The sequence below is a fragment of the Lissotriton helveticus genome (assembly GCF_964261635.1).
Source record: "Lissotriton helveticus chromosome 1_1 unlocalized genomic scaffold, aLisHel1.1 SUPER_1_unloc_31, whole genome shotgun sequence".
Taxonomy (NCBI): domain Eukaryota; kingdom Metazoa; phylum Chordata; class Amphibia; order Caudata; family Salamandridae; genus Lissotriton; species Lissotriton helveticus.
The window spans coordinates 2393442-2415393 of NW_027611672.1; the positions used below are offsets into that span (position 1 = coordinate 2393442).

The following is a 21952-nucleotide window of genomic DNA, read 5'->3' on the forward strand; positions in this document are numbered from 1 at the left end:
AGAAAGTGCATTCAAATCGGATCCGTACAGTCCCCGCAGCGCCATAGTGCACTCTCAATGATCTGGGAAAGTGAAGCCTGCCAGAAATGAATGACGTCACACAAGACATACAGACACTTAGCAGTTTCACATTCTTCTGCTCGTGTTCTCTTCTTTGTAACTTACACCGCTGATAACTAGTCTTCTTCCCTGCATAGAACTGCACACGTTACCTTTCATTATTTGCCTTTCTCAAACAAGTCATAACGCTTTTTCAAAGTTCCTTTAAATTATATTGCAGAACAGCTCACCAAGTTAAAACTTTTTTTTTTTAATTACTAATCAGATAGGAGTAACCTAATGCATTTACCAATGCTTGTTTACATTGTACTACAGTTAATTAGATATTCAACATACATTAACAAGCATTGGCATATCCAATAGGTCTCGCCTTTGGGACCTTAATGTTGTTGCACCAAGGATATTGTGCTGCATAACTAAATGCCTATAAGGTCCCAAAAGTGAGACCTATTGGCTATGCCAAGGCTTGTTTTGCATTTGTCACCTCGTGTGGGCCAGGTATGCCCAGATGTGGGTCCCACACTATCCATGCCACTGGAGTCCAGCTGTCCTGGCTGATGAGGGCTGAAAGCCCGAAACCGTTCCTAGGATGCTTGTTTCCAGTTCAGGGAGGGCCTGGCCTGGCAGTTCGGGCTGGACTGTTCCCATTGGGTGCAGGGTCAAGATTGATTTGCATATGGCTGGGTACAAACTGGAATAATACAATTAAAAATGTCAGTATGTTTTTAGGTCTCGCTGAGTCAGCGCGTATGCGCTGCTCGGAGATACTTTAGTAATTTAGTTTTGAAAATGGTACAGGCTGGCTACAGCCTTGAGTTCACGCGAGCGTGCACACGCTGCAGCCGCCATCTGTCTCCTCAGTCATGGGTCATTAAGTAGCTTGTTCCTTTCTTTCATGGCTCAGTAAGCCTTACAGCATGCTCCTCTACCCCCTCCCACGCAGCCCTCCTCCTCTGTTCGAACCCCCTTCGCTGCCCAGCCTTTCGTCACAACCAACACATAAACATTCAACACACAGACCCTCATACCCACACACAGCCACACAAACACACAACCACACACAATCACACCCACAACCACACACACCCAACCACACACAACCACACACACTCACACACAACCACACACACTACCTCACACAACCATACCCACACACAACCACACCCACAACCTTACATAACGACAACCACACACACAACCACACACACACACAACCACACCCATAACCACACACACAACCACACACACAACCACACAAACAACCACACACACACACAACCACATCCACACACAACCACAACCTTACACAATCACAACCATGCACACACACACACACAACTACACACACACACTACCACAGCCACACCCAACCACACTCACAACCACACACACACACACACAACCACACCCACAACCACACCCACACACAACCACAAATGCACACACACAACCACATACAACCACATCCACACACAACCACACTCAACCACACTCAACCACACACACCCAACCACACCCACACACTACCACACACACAACCACAAATACACACACAACCACACACACACACACACACAAAACCACACACAACCACACCCAACCACAGTGGTGCTGTAGTGTGGTGCTGCACAGTGGTGCTGTACAGTGGTGCTGTACAGTGGTGTGTACAGTGGTGCTGCAGAGTGGTGGTTTATATTGGTGTTGTAAAGGGGTACTGTAGAGTGGTGCTGCAGAGTGGTGCTGTACAGTGGTGCTGCAGAGTGGTGGTTTAGATTGGTGCTGCAGAGTGATGCTGCAGAGTGGTGCTGCAGAGTGGTGGTTTAGATTGGTGTTGTAAAGGAGTACTGTAGAGTGGTGCTGCAGAGTGGTGCTGTACAATGGTGCTGCAGAGTGCTGCTGTACAGTGGTGCTGCAGAGTGCTGCTGTGGGTAAGGAGCTTGAAGGTGATCCTCTTGTTGACTGGGAGCCAGTGCAGGTTTCTCAGGTGGGCGGTGATGTGGCTGTTGCGAGTTAGTCCGATGATGAGGCGTGCAGAGGCGTTTTGTAGGCAATGGAGTCTCTTCTGGAGTGTGGCCGTGGTTCCTGCGTAGAGGGCGTTGCCGTAGTCCAGCTTGCTGCTGACGATTGCTTGGGTGACCGTCCTTCTGATTTTGGTGGGGATCCATCTGTAGATCTTTCAGAGCATGCGGAGGGTGTTGAAGCAGGAAGAGGAAACAGCATTACCTTGCTGGGCCATAGAGAGCGTGGAGTCCACAATGAACCCCAGGTTGCATGTGATGTTGGTGGGTATCAGGGCAGCTCCCAGCATAGCCGGCCACCAGGAGTCGTCCCATGCGCAGCGGGTGGATCTGAGGATGAGGACCTCCCGTCTTGTCCGAGTTCAGTTTCAGCCGGCTAGTCTTCATCTAGTCTGCAACAGCCTTCATTCCCTTTTGGAGGTTGGATTTGGTAGTGGCCAGGTCCTTGGTGAGGTAGTGGATCCTCTGGGTATCGTCGGTGTACAAGATGATGTTCAGGTGGTGTGCTCGGATGATGTTGGCGAGCGGTGCCATGTAGATATTGAAAAGGGTAGGGCTGAGGGATGGTACTTGGGGTACACCGCAGGTGATCGTGGTGGCTTTGGATCGGAAAGGGGGAGGCGGACTCTCTGGGTTCTACCGGTGAGGAAAGAGGTGATAGAAGTAATTAGCAGTATAAGCACATTGAACAAAATAAATAGTTCCACCATCTTTCTAAAACAATGTACATATGCCAGCATATAAAAACTGTATCGGGCGTTTTCCTACGATGCTTTCCTGTGTGTGTGTGTGTGTGTGTGTGTGTGTGTGGTTGTCTCTTACTCCCATTCCCTGGAGGGAGAGTTTGTAGCTCCCCATTGTAGAAGAGTCGGCTGAGAAGGAGCTCACTGCATTGAATAATTTCTTGGTATACACTTTTTATTAGTATTGCAGGAAATCACAATGATTGATTGTCTCTTTTGTATTCTTCTTTCCCACAGGGTCTTCCACTTCAGTCCCTTAGGTGAGCCTAGGCCGCTGTCATCCCTTGGACAGAAGGAAAAGGCTCAGGTAAGTGTTTTTGCTTTATGATTTAGTCAAGGGAGGATGTGAGGAATAAATAATAGCTATGCATAAATGTGAAGGGAGGGGCTAGAGGTTGGAGTAACCAAAAGAAAAAGAGTAGTCGATGATTTCTGCTTTTGTCTTTCTTTTCCGTCTCACTTATTTCCTTTACCCTGGGTCCCTTTCACCCCTCTGCCTCTCCGCCCGTCCCTCTCTGACTCAGCCTCTTTCCAAAAGCCCCGTAGACGCCCATGCACCTGGAAGAGCAAAGTCCCTCCGGGGCCGTGGCGTGGTGACGAGTTCAAATTTCGAGATGGCATTGATTGATCGGAAGTCTATAGAAAAACGGATGGAACCATCCGGTTTCAGAACTATGACATTGGGGGAGGACCAGTTACTGCTGGAAGGTTTTATGACTCCTAGTTGTAACATGCTCTCTATTGCGGCAGGAACCGCGTCCCGCCTAGCGCATGGTATTCTGTAGGGGCGTTGTTTTATTACTTCATTTGGTGGGGTAACAATGGCATGCTCGACGATTGTTGTTTTTCCCGGGAGGTCGGAAAAGATGGAGGAGAAGGACTCTAAGAGGGTCTGAAGAGACACTTTTTGTTCCTCTGTTAGATGTTCGTTTATGAGCAATTGAGTCAATGTTGAAGGAATGGGTTTTTAGTCAGACAAAATTGTAATGGGTGTCTTTGGGGAGGGGTCCCAACAATTTCTTTAGTAGATTTATGTGGTATATCTGGGTTTTGGTTGAGGAAAGGCGTAACCGGTAAGTAGTGAGGCCTATCCTTTCAACAACTACATATGGTCCCTTCAATTCTGCCCTTTTTTGGCGTATAGAGGAAGGTAGGAGTAGGAACACCTAGTCATGGACTTGTAACTGCTGTCACCTCTTTCCTTTATTGCAAGACATCTGCTAGCTTCTTTGAGCTTTTTCTAGGTTGTCATGAGCAAAATCTCGCCGTTTCTGTATGCGGTTTCTTAGGCTTTGGGTGTATTCTAGAGGGTGTTGTGTGTCTTCTTGTTTCTCTTGTTCCCAGTGGCAACAACATGTCCCATTCTTTACCTTCGGTGGTTAGCATTTTCTTCATGGTTAGATTGAAGGTGGCATTATATCGCTTGCACAGACCCTCTGTCTGAGGGCAATAAGCCGATGTTCTTATTTGGGTAATTTTCAAGGTTTTATAGACTTGTTTCATTAAACAAGAAACAAAGGGGGAACCCTGGTCTGTCAAAATCTCTGTGGGAAATCCTACCCTCGAAAACAGTTCTAGTAACTTTTCACTGATGTTTTTTTCGTGCTTGGTGTTCGTAGGGGAAATGCTTCTGGGTATCGAGTTGCGTAATCCACAATAACCAGTATATAGATATATAATTTTTTCGATTTTGGGAGAGGACCCAGTAAATCCATACTTATCCTCTCAAAGGGGTTATCAATGATTGGTAGAGGATGTAAGGGGTTTTTTGGGGTCCTTCTTCTGACATATTTCACACTCCCTGCAGTATTTATGTACATTGGCGAATATCCCTGGCCAATAAAAAATATCTCAACACAGTCTGGAATAACACACCGGACCCCACTCCTCACAGGCGGCCGGTGCCCCCTGGATCCCCCCCGGGCCCTGCAGCCCCCACGGACCGGAGCACGAGCAGAGGGGAGGGAGGCCTCTGACCCCGCGGGTCCACACGTTTAATGAAGAGTATTTATTTATTTATTTATATCTAAGTCAACCTTGTTAAGAAATTCTCAGGGTATTTTATCTCGAACACTAAGAAACAATGACTGCTAGAAAGAACAAAGATACCTGGCTCTAGAATGATCCAGGGGTCTGGACAGAGAGACGGACACTTGGACACTTTATGTTTTATTATCTCTCTTCTGCATTTTCTATTTTAAGAGCAAAGCTCTGCCTTTCCTGTTCACATAGATCACTAGAGGTGACAAGATATATTTGCCACAAAAAGCCCCTGAGCCTAGCGCGAGGGATCCTAATGCTGAATGTATGCATTGGGATGGTGTCTGCTGCGTTAAATGTATGCATTGGGATGGTGTCTGCTGTGTTAAATGTATGCATGAGGGATGGTGTCTGCTGTGTCAAATGTATGCATGTGGGATGGTGTCTGCTGTGTTAAATGTATGCATGAGGGATGGTGTCTGCTGTGTCAAATGTATGCATGTGGGATGGTGTCTGCTGTGTTAAATGTATGCATGAGGGATGGTGTCTGCTGTGTCAAATGTATGCATGTGGGATGGTGTCTGCTGTGCCAAATGTATGCATGTGGGATGGTGTCTGCTGTGTTAAATGTATGCATTTGGGGTGGTGTCTGCTGTGTCAAATGTATGCATGTGGGATGGTGTCTGCTGTGTTAAATGTATGCATGTGGGATGGTGTCTGCTGTGTCAAATGTATGGATGTGGGATGGTGTCTGCTGTGTTAAATGTATGCATTTGGGGTGGTGTCTGCTGTGTCAAATGTATGCATGTGGGATGGTGTCTGCTGTGTTAAATGTATGCATGTGGGGTGGTGTCTGCTGGGTCGAATGTATGCATGTGGGATGGTGTCTGCTGTGTTAAATGTATGCATGTGGGATGGTGTCTGCTGCGTTAAATGTATGCATGTGGGATGGTGTCTGCTGTGTCAAATGTATGCATGTGGGATGGTGTCTGCTGCGTTAAATGTATGCATTGGGATGGTGTCTGCTGTGTTAAATGTATGCATGTGGGATGGTGTCTGCTGTGTCAAATGTATGCATGTGAGATGGTGTCTGCTGTGTCAAATGTATGCATGTGGGATGGTGTCTGCTGTGTTAAATGTATGCATTGGGATGGTGTCTGCTGTGTTAAATGTATGCATTTGGGATGGTGTCTGCTGTGTTAAATGTTCAGCGTGTTCTTTAGTCAGTCCTCGAACAGAAATGAAAAACAAAGTTAGTTTGTCATTCAGTTTGGCCGGTCTCGGAGAGGCCTGATTTATGGTATAATCTCCAAATTGCACTTGCTATGCTATGAACTTTGTTTTTAGGCTAGCATGCTGTCATGAATGTTCAAATCAATTAGATCTTCTGAGCAGCTGCAGTGCCTGCTTGCCTTACGTTACTGAGAACTGCAGTCACGCAGTCTGTCTCTGGGTAGTGCCCTTCCATTTCTGGTGCTTTGTAGTAGTTTTAAGATCTTTTTACAGGTTCCCATTACTCAATTGAGTGTAATTTCTGATTTTTATAAGTTTTCCTCATGATTTTGCTCATGATAAAGTGTCACTCATAATTACAATGAAATTTTGAAAATGTCACACATTGCAATCTGAAAACTTGGCAGCAATGTGTGTGATAGCTGTATTGGATGAACATGGACTTTGAGACTGTCCCCCGGGATATAAACGTTCTTCTGGGGTTACCTCTTTGCCCAGGGATGTGGGGATGGTTCTGTAAGCCTTGGTAGAGCTGGAGACCAGGTCACTTAGAAGCGGGTGATGGTACACATGGAGTGAAGCAAGAACCCATGGACATAGAATGTGTACACATGGAGTGAAGCAAGAACCCATGGACATAGAATGTGTACACATTGAGTGAAGCAAGAACCCATGGACATAGAATGTGTACACATTGAGTGAAGCAAGAACCCATGGACATAGAATGTGTACACATGGAGTGAAGCAAGAACCCATGGACATAGAATGTGTACACATGGAGTGAAGCAAGAACCCATGTACATAGAATGTGTACACATGGAGTGAAGCAAGAACCCATGGACATAGAATGTGTACACATGGAGTGAAGCAAGAACCCATGGACATAGGATGTGTACACATTGAGTGAAGCAAGAACCCATGGACATAGAATGTGTACACATGGAGTGAAGCAAGAACCCATGGACATAGAATGTGTACACATGGAGTGAAGCAAGAACCCATGGACATAGAATGTGTACACATGGAGTGAAGCAAGAACACATGGACATAGAATGTGTACACATGGAGTGAAGCAAGAGCCCATGGACATAGAATGTGTACACATGGAGTGAAGGAAGAACCCATGGACATAGAATGTGTACACATTGAGTGAAGCAAGAACCCATGGACATAGAATGTGTACACATGGAGTGAAGCAAGAACCCATGGACATAGAATGTGTACACATGGACTGAAGCAAGAACACATGGACATAGAATGTGTACACATGGAGTGAAGCAAGAACCCATGGACATAGAATGTGTACACATGGAGTGAAGCAAGAACCCATGGACATAGAATGTGTACACATGGAGTGAAGGAAGAACCCAGGGACATAGAATGTGTACACATGGAGTGAAGCAAGAACCCATGGACATAGAATGTGTACACATTGAATGAAGCGAGTGAAGCAAGAGCCCATGGACATAGAATGTGTACACATTGATACACATGGAGTGAAGCAAGAACCCATGTACATAGAATGTGTACACATGGAGTGAAGCAAGAACCCATGGACATAGAATGTGTACACATGGAGTGAAGCAAGAACCTATGGACGTAGGAGACATGGAGTGAAGCAAGAACCCATGGACATAGAATGTGTACACATGGAGTGAAGCAAGAACCCATGGACATAGAATGTGTACACATGGAGTGAAGCAAGAACCCAGGGACATAGAATGTGTACACATGGAGTGAAGGAAGAACCCAGGGACATAGAATGTGTACACATAGAGTGAAGCAAGAACCCATGGACATGGAATGTGTACACATTGAGTGAAGCGAGTGAAGCAAGAGCCCATGGACATAGAATGTGTACACATTGATACACATGGAGTGAAGCAAGAACCCATGTACATAGAATGTGTACACATGGAGTGAAGCAAGAACCCATGGACATAGAATGTGTACACATGGAGTGAAGCAAGAACCCATGGACATAGAATGTGTACACATTGAGTGAAGCAAGAGCCCATGGACATAGAATGTGTACACATGGAGTGAAGCAAGAACCCATGGACATAGAATGTGTACACATGGACTGAAGCAAGAACCCATGGACATGGAATGTGTACACATAGAGTGAAGCAAGAACCCATGGACATAGAATGTGTACACATGGAATGAAGCAAGAACCCATGGACATAGAATGTGTACACATGGAGTGAAGCAAGAACCTATGGACATAGAATGTGTACACATGGAGTGAAGCAAGAACCCATGGACATAGAATGTGTACACATGGACTGAAGCAAGAACCCATGTACATAGAATGTGTACACATGGAGTGAAGCAAGAACCCATGGACATAGAATGTGTACACATGGAGTGAAGCAAGAACCCATGTACATAGAATGTGTACACATGGAGTGCATCAAGAACCCATGGACATAGATTGTGTTCACATTGATACACATGGAGTGAAGCAAGAACCCATGTACATAGAATGTGTACACATGGAGTGAAGCAAGAGCCCATGGACATAGAATGTGTACACATGGAGTGAAGCAAGAGCCCATGGACATAGAATGTGTACACATGGATTGAAGCAAGAACCCATGTACATAGAATGTGTACACATGGAGTGAAGCAAGAACCCATGTACATAGAATGTGTACACATTGATACACATGGAGTGAAGCAAGAACCCATGTACATATGGAGTGAAGCAAGAACCCATCTACATAGAATGTGTACACATGGAGTGAAGCAAGAACCCATGGACATAGAATGTGTACACATTGAGTGAAGCAAGAACCCATGGACATAGAATTTGTAGCTCTGGCCAGTTGCGGTTTGACTAACCTGCAGCTTTGAGCTCTTTTTGTCAAGAGCCTCTGGAAGCTGTGGGTTCAATGCAGTGGACAAAACATGGGGGTGCGCTCGTTGCTAAAATGGAGCTAGTGAAAGTTGAAAATTAGGCACCCACAGACCAAGTGGACTATTCCCTGTTGGTGAGTGTCACATGTCATGAAAGATTACAGTGAACTGCATATACCATAATGCACTGGGAGTTATGGGGCTAACATTCTGGTACTTTTAATAATTTGTGTTTTTCCGCTGGTGAAAGGCAAAATGGACTTTCCTCTTCCGGGTCAGTGACGGCAGGTTCATTCATTCAGCTGCATTGCTGTGGTTGTATTTATACCTGTCGTAGCCTGCTCTTAGGGAAGTGGTCCTCCGCCGCCTTCTTTTTAAATAAATCTTGTAAATAGTACCAATGTAATGACGTCGTCAGGCATGGGCACATTTCTCGGGTGGGTTTTGTGTCTCGTTGCAGGTTTTTCTGTGGGGGTTTCCACACTAATACTGTACGTCCCACGGTAAGCAAAGGGCACCCCAAGGTCGTCTGTGGGGGGGCCTCTGGATGATCCGAGCTCCTCAAAGCCGCTGCGGTTTGGGCGCAATAAACCTGCATTGCATGGCGAGGTGGGGGGAAGAATGAATAGTTTAACTGCCCTCCAGGGTAGAGGGTGTCAGCCCTGAATCAGCTGCGCTTAACTCCAAATAACAACAACAGCCTGTGGCTGCTTCAGGGAGACTGAAGGCAGTGACATCAGAGGAGGCAAAGGTTTGATTCAAAGCAGAGAGCGCTCGAGACACACGCACGAGCCAACAGAGGCCGCACGGAGCCTCTGGGCAGGAGGGTTATTAATAATAGGATTGCAGCATTTGTGGCCGTGAGCTCAGCCTGGTGGCAGAAAGGATGCTCTGCAGCCACAGTGTGCGTCACAAGTTTACAAGTCGATGGGTTTAAAGCCGAGATTCAGGGCAAGCATTCATTTCATTTGATGTAAACACCGTGAAGAAATGATGCTTTGTGTTTATTAGCATGTAAACATGCGCACTTTCTACAGAGGAATAGTATTTGTATCTGTTCACAGGCTTCTTTCATATTGTCACACTCGGGCTTTAAGTGGGCCGGGTCTCTATCTAGCAGGACCACCCTTCACTCTTTATGTCAATTCAAAGAGACTCCTTATAGTCCTTTCACAGTCTCATCATTTCAGAAATGATGCTTTGTGTTTATTAGCAGGTAAACATGCGTACTTTCTACGGAGGAATAGTATTTGTATCTGTTCACAGGCTTCTTTCATATTGTCCTACGCAGGGCTTTAAGTGGGACGGATCTCTCTCTAGCAGGACCACCCTTCACTATGTATGTCAATTCAAAGAGACTCCTTATAGTTCTTTCACAGTCTCATCATTTCAGAAATGATGCTTTGTGTTTATTAGCAGGTAAACATGCGCACTTTCTACAGAGGAATAGTATTTGTATCTGTTCACAGGCTTCTTTCATATTGTCCTACGCAGGGCTTTAAGTGGGATGGATCTCTCTCTAGCAGGACCACCCTTCACTATGTATGTCAATTCAAAGAGACTCCTTATAGTTCTTTCACAGTCTCATCATTTCAGAAATGATGCTTTGTGTTTATTAGCAGGTAAACATGCGTACTTTCTACGGAGGAATAGTATTTGTATCTGTTCACAGGCTTCTTTCATATTGTCCTACCCAGGGCTTTAAGTGGGACGGGTCTCTCTCTAGCAGGACCCCCCTTCACTCTTTATGTCAATTCAAAGAAACTCCTTATAGTTCTTTCACAGTCTCATCATTTCAGAAATTATGCTTTGTGTTTATTAGCAGGTAAACATGCGTACTTTCACCAGAGGAATAGTATTTGTTTCTGTTCACAGGCTTCTTTCATATTGTCATACACGGGGCTTTAAGTGGGACGAGTCTCTATCTAGCAGGACCACCCTTCACTATGTGTCAATTCAAAGAGACTCCTTATAGTTCTTTCACAGTCTCATCATTTAGGAAATGATGCTTTGTGGTTATTTGCAGGTAAACATGCGCACTTTCTACAGAGGAATAGTATTTGTATCTGTTCACAAGGTTCTTTCATATTGTCACACTCGGGCTTTAAGTGGGACGAGTCTCTATCTAGCAGTACCACCCTTCACTATGTATGTCAATTCAAAGACACTCCTTATAGTTCTTTCACAGTCTCATCATTTCAGAAGTGATGCTTTGTGTTTATTAGCAGGTAAACATGCGTACTTTCTACAGAGGAATAGTATTTGTATCTGTTCACAGGCTTCTTTCATATTGTCATACGTGGGGCTTTAAGTGGGACGGGGCTCTATCTAGCAGGACCCCCCTTCACTCTTTATGTCAATTCAAAGAGACTCCTTATAGTTCTTTCACAGTCTCATCATTTCAGAAATGATGCTTTGTGGTTATTAGCAGGTAAACATGCGCACTTTCTACAGAGGAATAGTATTTGTATCTGTTCACAAGGTTCTTTCATATCGTCATACGCAGGGCTTTAAGTGGGACGGATCTCTCTAGCAGGAGCACCCTTCACTATGTATGTCAATTCAAAGAGACTTCTTTCACAGTCTCATCATTTCAGAAGTGAATCATTTTAAATATTCTAAACAACGAAGCCATGGTCGTTGCTTTTTTATCTGATGCATCTAGGGTGACTCACCAGCATGGGTGCATATTCAGAACACTGAGGGTAAACATTCAGGGCAGGGGCTGCAGTGGTTTCCAGACTCTGAACTGTTTCATACATTTGTGACTTAAGAAAAGAAAGTGCATTCAAATCGGATCCGTACAGTCCCCGCAGCGCCATAGTGCACTCTCAATGATCTGGGAAAGTGAAGCCTGCCAGAAATGAATGACGTCACACAAGACATACAGACACTTAGCAGTTTCACATTCTTCTGCTCGTGTTCTCTTCTTTGTAACTTACACCGCTGATAACTAGTCTTCTTCCCTGCATAGAACTGCACACGTTACCTTTCATTATTTGCCTTTCTCAAACAAGTCATAACGCTTTTTCAAAGTTCCTTTAAATTATATTGCAGAACAGCTCACCAAGTTAAAACTTTTTTTTTTTAATTACTAATCAGATAGGAGTAACCTAATGCATTTACCAATGCTTGTTTACATTGTACTACAGTTAATTAGATATTCAACATACATTAACAAGCATTGGCATAGCCAATAGGTCTCGCCTTTGGGATCTTAATGTTGTTGCACCAAGGATATTGTGCTGCATAACTAAATGCCTATAAGGTCCCAAAAGTGAGACCTATTGGCTATGCCAAGGCTTGTTTTGCATTTGTCACCTCGTGTGGGCCAGGTATGCCCAGATGTGGGTCCCACACTATCCATGCCACTGGAGTCCAGCTGTCCTGGCTGATGAGGGCTGAAAGCCCGAAACCGTTCCTAGGATGCTTGTTTCCAGTTCAGGGAGGGCCTGGCCTGGCAGTTCGGGCTGGACTGTTCCCATTGGGTGCAGGGTCAAGATTGATTTGCATATGGCTGGGTACAAACTGGAATAATACAATTAAAAATGTCAGTATGTTTTTAGGTCTCGCTGAGTCAGCGCGTATGCGCTGCTCGGAGATACTTTAGTAAGTGAGTTTTGAAAATGGTACAGGCTGGCTACAGCCTTGAGTTCACGCGAGCGTGCACACGCTGCAGCCGCCATCTGTCTCCTCAGTCATGGGTCATTAAGTAGCTTGTTCCTTTCTTTCATGGCTCAGTAAGCCTTACAGCATGCTCCTCCACCCCTCCCACGCAGCCCTCCTCCTCTGTTCGAACCCCCTTCGCTGCCTAGCCTTTCGTCACAACCAACACATAAACATTCAACACACACACCCTCATACCCACACACAGCCACACAAACACTTAACCACACACAATCACACCCACAACCACACACACCCAACCACACACAACCACACACACACTCACACACAACCACACACACTACCTCACACAACCATACCCACACACAACCACACCCAGTGGTGCTGCAGAGTGGTGGTTTAGATTGGTGCTGTAAAGGAGTACTGTAGAGTGGTGCTGCAGAGTGGTGCTGCAGAGTGCTGCTGTACAATGGTGCTGCAGAGTGCTGCTGTACAGTGGTGCTGCAGAGTGCTGTTGCACAGTGGGTAAGGAGCTTGAAGGTGATCCTCTTGTTGACTGGGAGCTAGTGCAGGTTTCTCAGGTGGGCGGTGATGTGGCTGTTGCGAGTTAGTCCGATGATGAGGCGTGCAGAGGCGTTTTGTAGGCAATGGAGTCTCTTCTGGAGTGTGGCCGTGGTTCCTGCGTAGAGGGCGTTGCCGTAGTCCAGCTTGCTGCTGACGATTGCTTGGGTGACCGTCCTTCTGATTTTGGTGGGGATCCATCTGTAGATCTTTCAGAGCATGCGGAGGGTGTTGAAGCAGGAAGAGGAAACAGCATTACCTTGCTGGGCCATAGAGAGCGTGGAGTCCACAATGAACCCCAGGTTGCATGTGATGTTGGTGGGTATCAGGGCAGCTCCCAGCATAGCCGGCCACCAGGAGTCGTCCCATGCGCAGCGGGTGGATCTGAGGATGAGGACCTCCCGTCTTGTCCGAGTTCAGTTTCAGCCGGCTAGTCTTCATCTAGTCTGCAACAGCCTTCATTCCCTTTTGGAGGTTGGATTTGGTGGTGGCCAGGTCATTGGTGAGGGAGTGGATCCGCTGGGTATCGTCGGTGTACAAGATGATGTTCAGGTGGTGTGCTCGGATGATGTTGGCGAGCGGTGCCATGTAGATATTGAAAAGGGTAGGGCTGAGGGATGATACTTGGGGTACACCGCAGGTGATCGTGGTGGCTTTGGATCGGAAAGGGGGAGGCGGATTCTCTGGGTTCTACCGGTGAGGAAAGAGGTGATAGAAGTAATTAGCAGTATAAGCACATTGAACAAAATAAATAGTTCCACCATCTTTCTAAAACAATGTACATATGCCAGCATATAAAAACTGTATCAGGCGTTTTCCTACGATGCTTTCCTGTGTGTGTGTGTGTGTGTGTGTGTGTGTGGTTGTCTCTTACTCCCATTCCCTGGAGGGAGAGTTTGTAGCTCCCCATTGTAGAAGAGTCGGCTGAGAAGGCGCTCACTGCATTGAATAATTTCTTGGTATGCACTTTTTATTAGTATTGCAGGAAATCACAATGATTGATTGTCTCTTTTGTATTCTTCTTTCCCACAGGGTCTTCCACTTCAGTCCCTTAGGTGAGCCTAGGCCGCTGTCATCCCTTGGACAGAAGGAAAAGGCTCAGGTAAGTGTTTTTGCTTCATGGTTTAGTCAAGGGAGGATGTGAGGAATAAATAATAGCTATGCATAAATGTGAAGGGAGGGGCTAGAGGTTGGAGTAACCAAAAGAAAAAGAGTAGTCGATGATTTCTGCTTTTGTCTTTCTTTTCCGTCTCACTTATTTCCTTTACCCTGGGTCCCTTTCACCCCTCTGCCTCTCCGCCCGTCCCTCTCTGACTCAGCCCCTTTCCAAAAGCCCCGTAGACGCCCATGCACCTGGAAGAGCAAAGTCCCTCCGGGGCCGTGGCGTGGTGACGAGTTCAAATTTCGAGATGGCATTGATTGATCGGAAGTCTATAGAAAAACGGATGGAACCATCCGGTTTCAGAACTATGACATTGGGGGAGGACCAGTTACTGCTGGAAGGTTTTATGACTCCTAGTTGTAACATGCTCTCTATTGCGGCAGGAACCGCGTCCCGCCTAGCGCATGGTATTCTGTAGGGGCGTTGTTTTATTACTTCATTTGGTGGGGTAACAATGGCATGCTCGACGATTGTTGTTTTTCCCGGGAGGTCGGAAAAGATGGAGGAGAAGGACTCTAAGAGGGTCTGAAGAGACTCTTTTTGTTCCTCTGTTAGATGTTCGTTTATGAGCAATTGAGTCAATATTGAAGGAATGGGTTTTTAGTCAGACAAAACGTAATAAGTGTCTTTGGGGAGGGGTCCCAACAATTTCTTTAGTAGATTTATGTGGTATATCTGGGTTTTGGTGAGGAAAGGCGTAACCGGTAAGTAGTGAGGCCTATCCTTTCAACAACTACATATGGTCCCTTCAATTCTGCCCTTTTTTGGCGTATAGAGGAAGGTAGGAGTAGGAACACCTAGTCATGGACTTGTAACTGCTGTCACCTCTTTCCTTTATTGCAAGACATCTGCTAGCTTCTTTGAGCTTTTTCTAGGTTGTCATGAGCAAAATCTCTCCGTTTCTGTATGCGGTTTCTTAGGCTTTGGGTGTATTCTAGAGGGTGTTGTGTGTCTTCTTGTTTCTCTTGTTCCCAGTGGCAACAACATGTCCCATTCTTTACCTTCGGTGGTTAGCATTTTCTTCATGGTTAGATTGAAGGTGGCATTATATCGCTTGCACAGACCCTCTGTCTGAGGGCAATAAGCCGATGTTCTTATTTGGGTAATTTTCAAGGTTTTATAGACTTGTTTCATTAAACAAGAAACAAAGGGGGTACCCTGGTCTGTCAAAATCTCTGTGGGAAATGCTACCCTCAAACAGTTCTAGTAACTTTTCACTGATGTTTTTTTCGTGCTTGGTGTTCGTAGGGGAAATGCTTCTGGGTATCGAGTTGCGTAATCCACAATAACCAGTATATAGATATATAATTTTTTCGATTTTGGGAGAGGACCCAGTAAATCCATACTTATCCTCTCAAAGGGGTTATCAATGATTGGTAGAGGATGTAAGGGGTTTTTTGGGGTCCTTCTTCTGACATATTTCACACTCCCTGCAGTATTTATGTACATTGGCGAATATCCCTGGCCAATAAAAAATATCTCAACACAGTCTGGGTTGTTGTTTCAGGCACACTGTGACCTGCTAGAATGTGTGACTGGGCAAAAAATAATATTTGATAGCGAAATCTCTTGAGAACCACTAACTGTGGGGGATCGTGTTGTTTTCCTATCCTGTATATTAAATTGTTTTTGAGGATGAATGAGGGGATTGAGGACGGTATCACTGGGTTCTGCGCTTGTTGCCAGGCATTCTGGCAGGTGGGGTCTTTGAATTGAGCATACTGAAATGACCAGAGCAGCGTACAAGGGGGTGTAGGAGTCTCCCTCAGTGTGCATTTGAGCAACAAGATGAATTCTCGATAGTCTGTGTCCAAACTGAGTTGTTCGGGTAGGTTGTCCAATACTCCTACCCTGACCAGTAGAGTACTGTTATTGGGTAACTTGATGGGAATTTCGGGTATTGGATAGGTTCTGATGTCTCCATGAACGGAGCAGATGAGTGTATTTTTCTCCATGCCAGTGCTTAATTTGTGCCGGTGCTTTCAGGTGCTAAGCACAAGCACCTATTTCTCAGGGCCGGGTCTATAAGAATTGAGAGCCATGGGTATGCTCCAAAGCCTGAGGAGTGTTGCAGGTGCTGACTTTTTCATGGTGAAGCTTCGTTCATTGTTTGAGGCTCGATCGGAGTCGGTCAGCTACAGAGCAAGTAATGAAGCGGTGAGGGGGGCTGTGGTTGGAGGCAGCTTCAAGACTCTTCAGGGACAGGGCAGGCCTCAATGCAGATGGAACAGGCACAAATCGACTTCCGGGGCACTCCTGGCAGTGTGAGACCTGGTTGCTTCTCCCCATCCAATCCCCCGGGTCTGGCCACGAAGGAATCCTCTGGAAAAGAGAAGGAACAGTTGAGTTTGATGAGAGGACATGGAGCAAGCGGAGGAAGTGGCAGAGGGAACAGTTGGGAATCCCCTAACAACTTCTGGCAGCACTGGGTAAAATGTCAGATCAGTTGGAGGTGAGAGATTTAAGACAAGTACCAGAAATGGATACACCCTAAAAACTAAAAAAAAATTGATGATCAGTCTTCTTTGTAAAATAGGGTCCATGTTAAATACATTTTCAGTTTTTCCCAAGGTGACACATTGAAACTTCTTTTCTAACAAAAGTGCAGATTCCTGCTGGGGCTTATTTAGGGTAGAAATATAAACAACTGTGATTAGCAGAAAGTCAAATGCCATATTTTGTGTACGCATTAGGAAAAAATGTTGCATAGAGGCAGGGACGGAAAGAGTGCTTGGGAGCTAGGGGGGTGTGTTTTCTTGAGCAAAAGGGATAAAATAAGTCCTCTTGCCAGATCTTAACTAATAATGAAGTTGTCTCTTCCAAGAGCCTGGTGTTCCCTCAAAAGATCTGTTTCTGAATTTTATAAAAGGAAAAAGGCGCACACAGACCAGTCCAAGCCCAGCGTTTCTAACCGCCACCCCCAGCTAGTCATTCCAGCCGTTCTCCGAAGGGGCAGTTTGCCCTTAGGCACAATGTGCTGCGTGCTCTGTCAGAGATGGTGCTCGGCGCTGGCAAATGTTGTGTGCAGAGGACTCCAGTCTACCTTTCACTATCGCTTATACTCTGTGCACACGGGGGCGCTGCAGGACCCGGGCTTCACAGGACAGTGCCATGAGTGCACGGCCAGTCATTCATGCTGCAATGACGAGCATTATTAACACACCACCATGGCCACCACAGGAATGTGCATCCCACAGAGAGAAGTGTTAAACTCTGGAACAAGCTCCACACAGGCACAGCCCACCCTCTCAATCACACTCTTACCTCCTAGGTCCAGCGACTCCTCAGCGAGGAGCTCGTACAGAGCTATGATTCTGTTGTGGTGACACGGAGGGATGAGAGTATTTATTTAGGATTTTACTTGCAGGGGCTGATCTTAGGACTACTTTCTTGGTTTCGAATTAACCAGGAACGTTGTTTCCATTGATGCAGCAGGTGCAGTAGCACTGAGGCTCATTCAGTTGGCCTACTGCTATTGTTTACAATCCAAACAGCAGCTAGGAGTGGGGTGTGGGTAGGGGCATTTTCTGCTTTACACTAGGCCCCATGACACACTGGCTACGCTATTGGAACAAAATGTTCTAAAATCAAATCTTGGCTTCCCATTCCAAAAAGATAGTACCCTGATCAAGCTACTCAACCTCTGTGTCCCACTTCTGTTTGCCATGGTCAGGAGTCATACACTTTGCTCTCCTGCTGTACCATTTTGCACCGACATTTGCACTTCTGCCTGATATGCAAAAACAGCTATTTACAGAATGATGTGTGAAAATTGAAGTTTGCAATGGTTAACAGGTTCAAAAGATATTGATTACACTGTGGGCAATCTATAGACATGGTAGAGGAAAACTCTATAGCATCAGTACCAAACTGCGTAATTTGGACACAAGAACAGAAGAATGACCAATCATGGCAATAGAAAAAAAGTTAATCTCACAGACGTTGATTTTTTTGAAACCTTATCAGCTATGTTCCTTTAAAAAATGCACAATGCGGGGGCAAGATGGCCGCTGAGGGGTTGAGCTGAGCAGTCGCATCACTTTCCTCTCCTGCCCAGAATGACTCTACAGGTTAGGGCGTCGGGCTCCCCCTGAAGTTTTATGGTGGCAAGGTGGAGTGAAAAGAATGAGAGAGCATTGCCAACTCAGATTGCAGCTCCGATTTAGAAGTGCAGCAGTAAACTGGGTGAAAGCGTGCATCTGTAACCTGGTGAGTGCGATTAAAGCACTAAAAAGCGGAAAGGATCTAGCTATCGTGATGCCTCCCAGACCCCCGCCGCGACAGGATAAGCCCAGAGAGGTGGCAGACAGGGAAATGAAAGGAGCGGGGAAGGCCGAGACACCGACGGGGAAGGACCTCGGGGCAATCTGTAAGGTACCTGCTATTCCTACTATGCCGCCGAAAAGGAAAACAGAAGTCCGCGGTAAGGCTGTGGTGCTCCCAAAGAAGATACCGGAGAATCACACAGCTTTGAGAAAGATAAATGCGACTACAGTGGAACAAACCTCAAAAGAAGACAGAGCGTGTAAAAATAAACCCAAAGACAGCGGGATGCGCCAGCCTACCCTAACAGAGGTTTTCTCCATGACAGCTCCTGAACAGCCGGGCGGTTCGCTGGAGGCGCAGATACCGGGGGAGAGCGTCCGCGAGGACGCAGCGGAGGAGATCGACGCCGCTGGGAGCCCGGTTGCCATGCAACTAATCCAGAGCGCTGAGGCGGCAGCTGTGGGTCGGGCAGCTAGCTTGGCCGATGAGAGCAAAGTAACAGAAGCAGCAATGGAGGATGCTGCTGGAGCGCTTAGACAGCCAAACCTGTCAATGGCAACGACAAATGATTCCACAGTGAAGCGGATGGCGGAGTCTGTAGGTATGACGCTGGTAAAAATGACAAGGGAAATAGACACGGGGGGGTCCCTGGGAAGCGCCGATATGTTGGGGGCCTTGATGCTGGTAGAGGCAGAGATGAAAGAAGGGAATAAAACAGCCCAACAACAGAGAATCAAATCCTGGGGTAGCGTGGAAGCCATGGCAGATGATAATGAACAGGGGGAGAGCAATAAGAATAAGCAACTAACAGAAAAGGTAGAAAGGGGCTCCATAGAAGGCGAGGACTTTTACTCAGTAAACGAGGACACAGAATCGATAATCTCCTCTGAGAGCCAAGAAGAGGAAGTTGAGGATGAGGCAACAGACTCTGGTTCCAGTACTACGGGTAAAGCGTCTACACAAAGAAAAAAACTCTCTAAAATAAGGAGGCGCACCTCAGAGTCCCCCCCCCCCCATCAAGACAGTCAATTATTGTGGGATTATTCAGCTACATCCCAGGTCTACCAGGACAGCGGTAGTGGTAGTGGAGGAGGTGGGGGCCCTACTCTGGACACTGGACCCCAGCAAAACTCTCTCAAAGCATTATTTGATACCTTAAAGGAGATGCAAGCAGAGGCAAAAACTGAGAGTCGGAGAGCGAGACAAGACTCAAAAAAAATCCAGGGCTCACTGAGAAAAAAATAAGGAAGTAGAGGTGAGAGTCACCGAAGTAGAAGAACGCACGGGCAGACTGGAGGACAATGTGGGGAATTTGCAGGCCTTCAAGACTGAACAAGAGAAACTGACAGAAGACATGAGCTGGAAGATGGAAGACTTTGAAAACAGGCAGAGGCGAAATAATGTTAGACTCTTGGGTGTGGCAGAGGGGGCGGAAGGGCAGGATGTCAGGCAATTTGTAGTTAATCTGTTGAAAGGAGCCTTTCCAGAGTCCCAGTGGCAGTGGGACAGGGAAGTACAGAGGGCACACAGGTTCCCTTTTACAATAAGGAAGCCACGAGGTATGGGAGGTACAGGAGGTGAGACTCAGGGGAATTTACCCAGGGCAATCTTGGTAAATATAGGGAACTTTTTACTGAGAGAGGAGATAATTGGCAAGGCAAGACCGGATAGTAGAAGAACTTTTGAAGGTGTTACTTTTTTTGCCAGGCCTGACTTCTGCCACGTCACCATAGAGAGGAGGTGGAGGCTTAGACAGATGATTGCCCCATTTCAGGCCCTAGGCTGTGAAGCGTATTTCCTCTTTCCCGCAAGGCTTAAGGTGATCGTAAGGGGGAAGGCCCAGATGTTCTCTTCAGAGATCAAAGCTCAGCAGTTTTTAGAAGAGACAAAGAAACAGAAAGGCGGATAACATGAGGAGGTATAGACTCTTGCTATATAGAGCTCACTCCACAAACTTTTTGAATATAAGCACAAGAAGGGGAGGGTAAACGACACATCAAAGAGAAAAGCAGGAGAGGGATGCGAACAGCACAACTCAAGGCGGGCACGCATAGGTCGGCTGACCTATTTGCCTGTAAAGGGGAAGGGAGGGTTCAGGGGAGGGGGGGCGCTGGGATGGAAGGGGGTGGTTGGGGGCGGGGCAGGGTGGGAGATGGGGGGAGAAAAAGGACATTTTGGATTGTTTTTGTTTTGGTAACTCACACTTGTGGAGAAAATGTGATAAAAGTCATACAACATGAAAATAGCAATGCAGCAGAATCAGAATGTATACAGTACAAGAGGGAGATTGCATGGAGTCAGCAAAAGTGGAATTTTCTTAAACACTTTGTAGGTTTTTTGAAAGGACAAGGGGTGCTTCGAGATGACGTGTAGAATTGCCACGATAAATGTTTGCGGGCTGAATGAAATAAATAAAAGGCAAAGAGTAGCAGCATTCCTTAAAACATTGCGCTTGGATTTAGTATGCCTACAGGAGACTCACTTAGAGGGTGTTAAAGGCTACTTACTGGAACAATTGGGTTTTTCACTACTAGCGAACTCTAAGCAAGGGACTAAGACCAGAGGAGTGGCGGTTTTAGGGAGAAAGAGGGATGTAACAGTGCGAAGAAAGAAAGAAGATCAGTGGGGGAGATGGGCTATACTGGAAGTAGTTTTTAAAGGGGATACCTTCACGTTGGTCACAATCTATGGGTCAACAGAGGATGACCCAGATGTTTTTCAGTATTTGGATGTTGAGTTAGCTCAATGGCCCGAGCCCATTGTTTGCTGCGGGGATCTCAATATACATGATCTTAGTAGCTCATTTGTACAACCTGGGGGACAATATATAGGGAGGAAAAAAAGGGTCTATAGAGCACTTTCAGATATGGTGTTTCATAACTTCCTGGAGGACCCCTGGATAAGGTGGCACCCATACTTAGACGGTAGTACATTCTACTCAGCCCCACACAAGGTGCTGGTTTGTTTGGACTACTTTCTAATCTCTAAGAACTTGATCACTGATTCAAAAATTGAGAAACATCCACGACTAGTCTCAGACCATAGTCCACTGGTAGTAACACTTATGCTAGGCCAGAGTCTAAAAAGAGAGGTTTCATGGACCTTTGAACGGGCATTATTACAAGGCCAGGCATATCGGGATTATATGAACACATGGATAAAGGACTTTTGGGACATAAATAGAGGGACAGCACCCTCGGGAGTTGTTTGGGACTCATTTAAAGCAGGGGTAAGGGGGGAGACACTGAGCTTCGTGTTATTTAATAAAAAAAAGAGAAACTAAGAGCTGAGGAAACTCGACAAAATCTTTTAAAACTTGAAGCAGACTTAGCAGCTGCTATAGTGCAGAACTCCCCACTCGACCAGTTACTGCTTAGGATTGCTGTAACAAGAGCAGAAGCCTTGGAAGGAATGGCTAAAAAGGTGGTATCTGACTCAAA

General features: G+C 46.1%; 1 protein-coding gene across 6 annotated transcripts in view; it reads left to right on the forward strand.

Annotated features, from left to right (window-relative positions):
* The window catches only part of LOC144805876 (uncharacterized), a 68736-nt gene that overhangs the window by 11855 nt on the left and 34929 nt on the right, over positions 1–21952 (forward strand). For 5 of the 6 annotated variants that reach the window (XM_078672357.1, XM_078672362.1, XM_078672356.1 and 2 more), the window contains exons 2-3: positions 3059–3128; positions 14117–14186. The gene's annotated coding sequence lies outside the window, so the exon portion shown is untranslated. The remainder of the gene's footprint in view (positions 1–3058; positions 3129–14116; positions 14187–21952) is intronic. The other variant, XM_078672359.1, reaches the window with a different exon arrangement.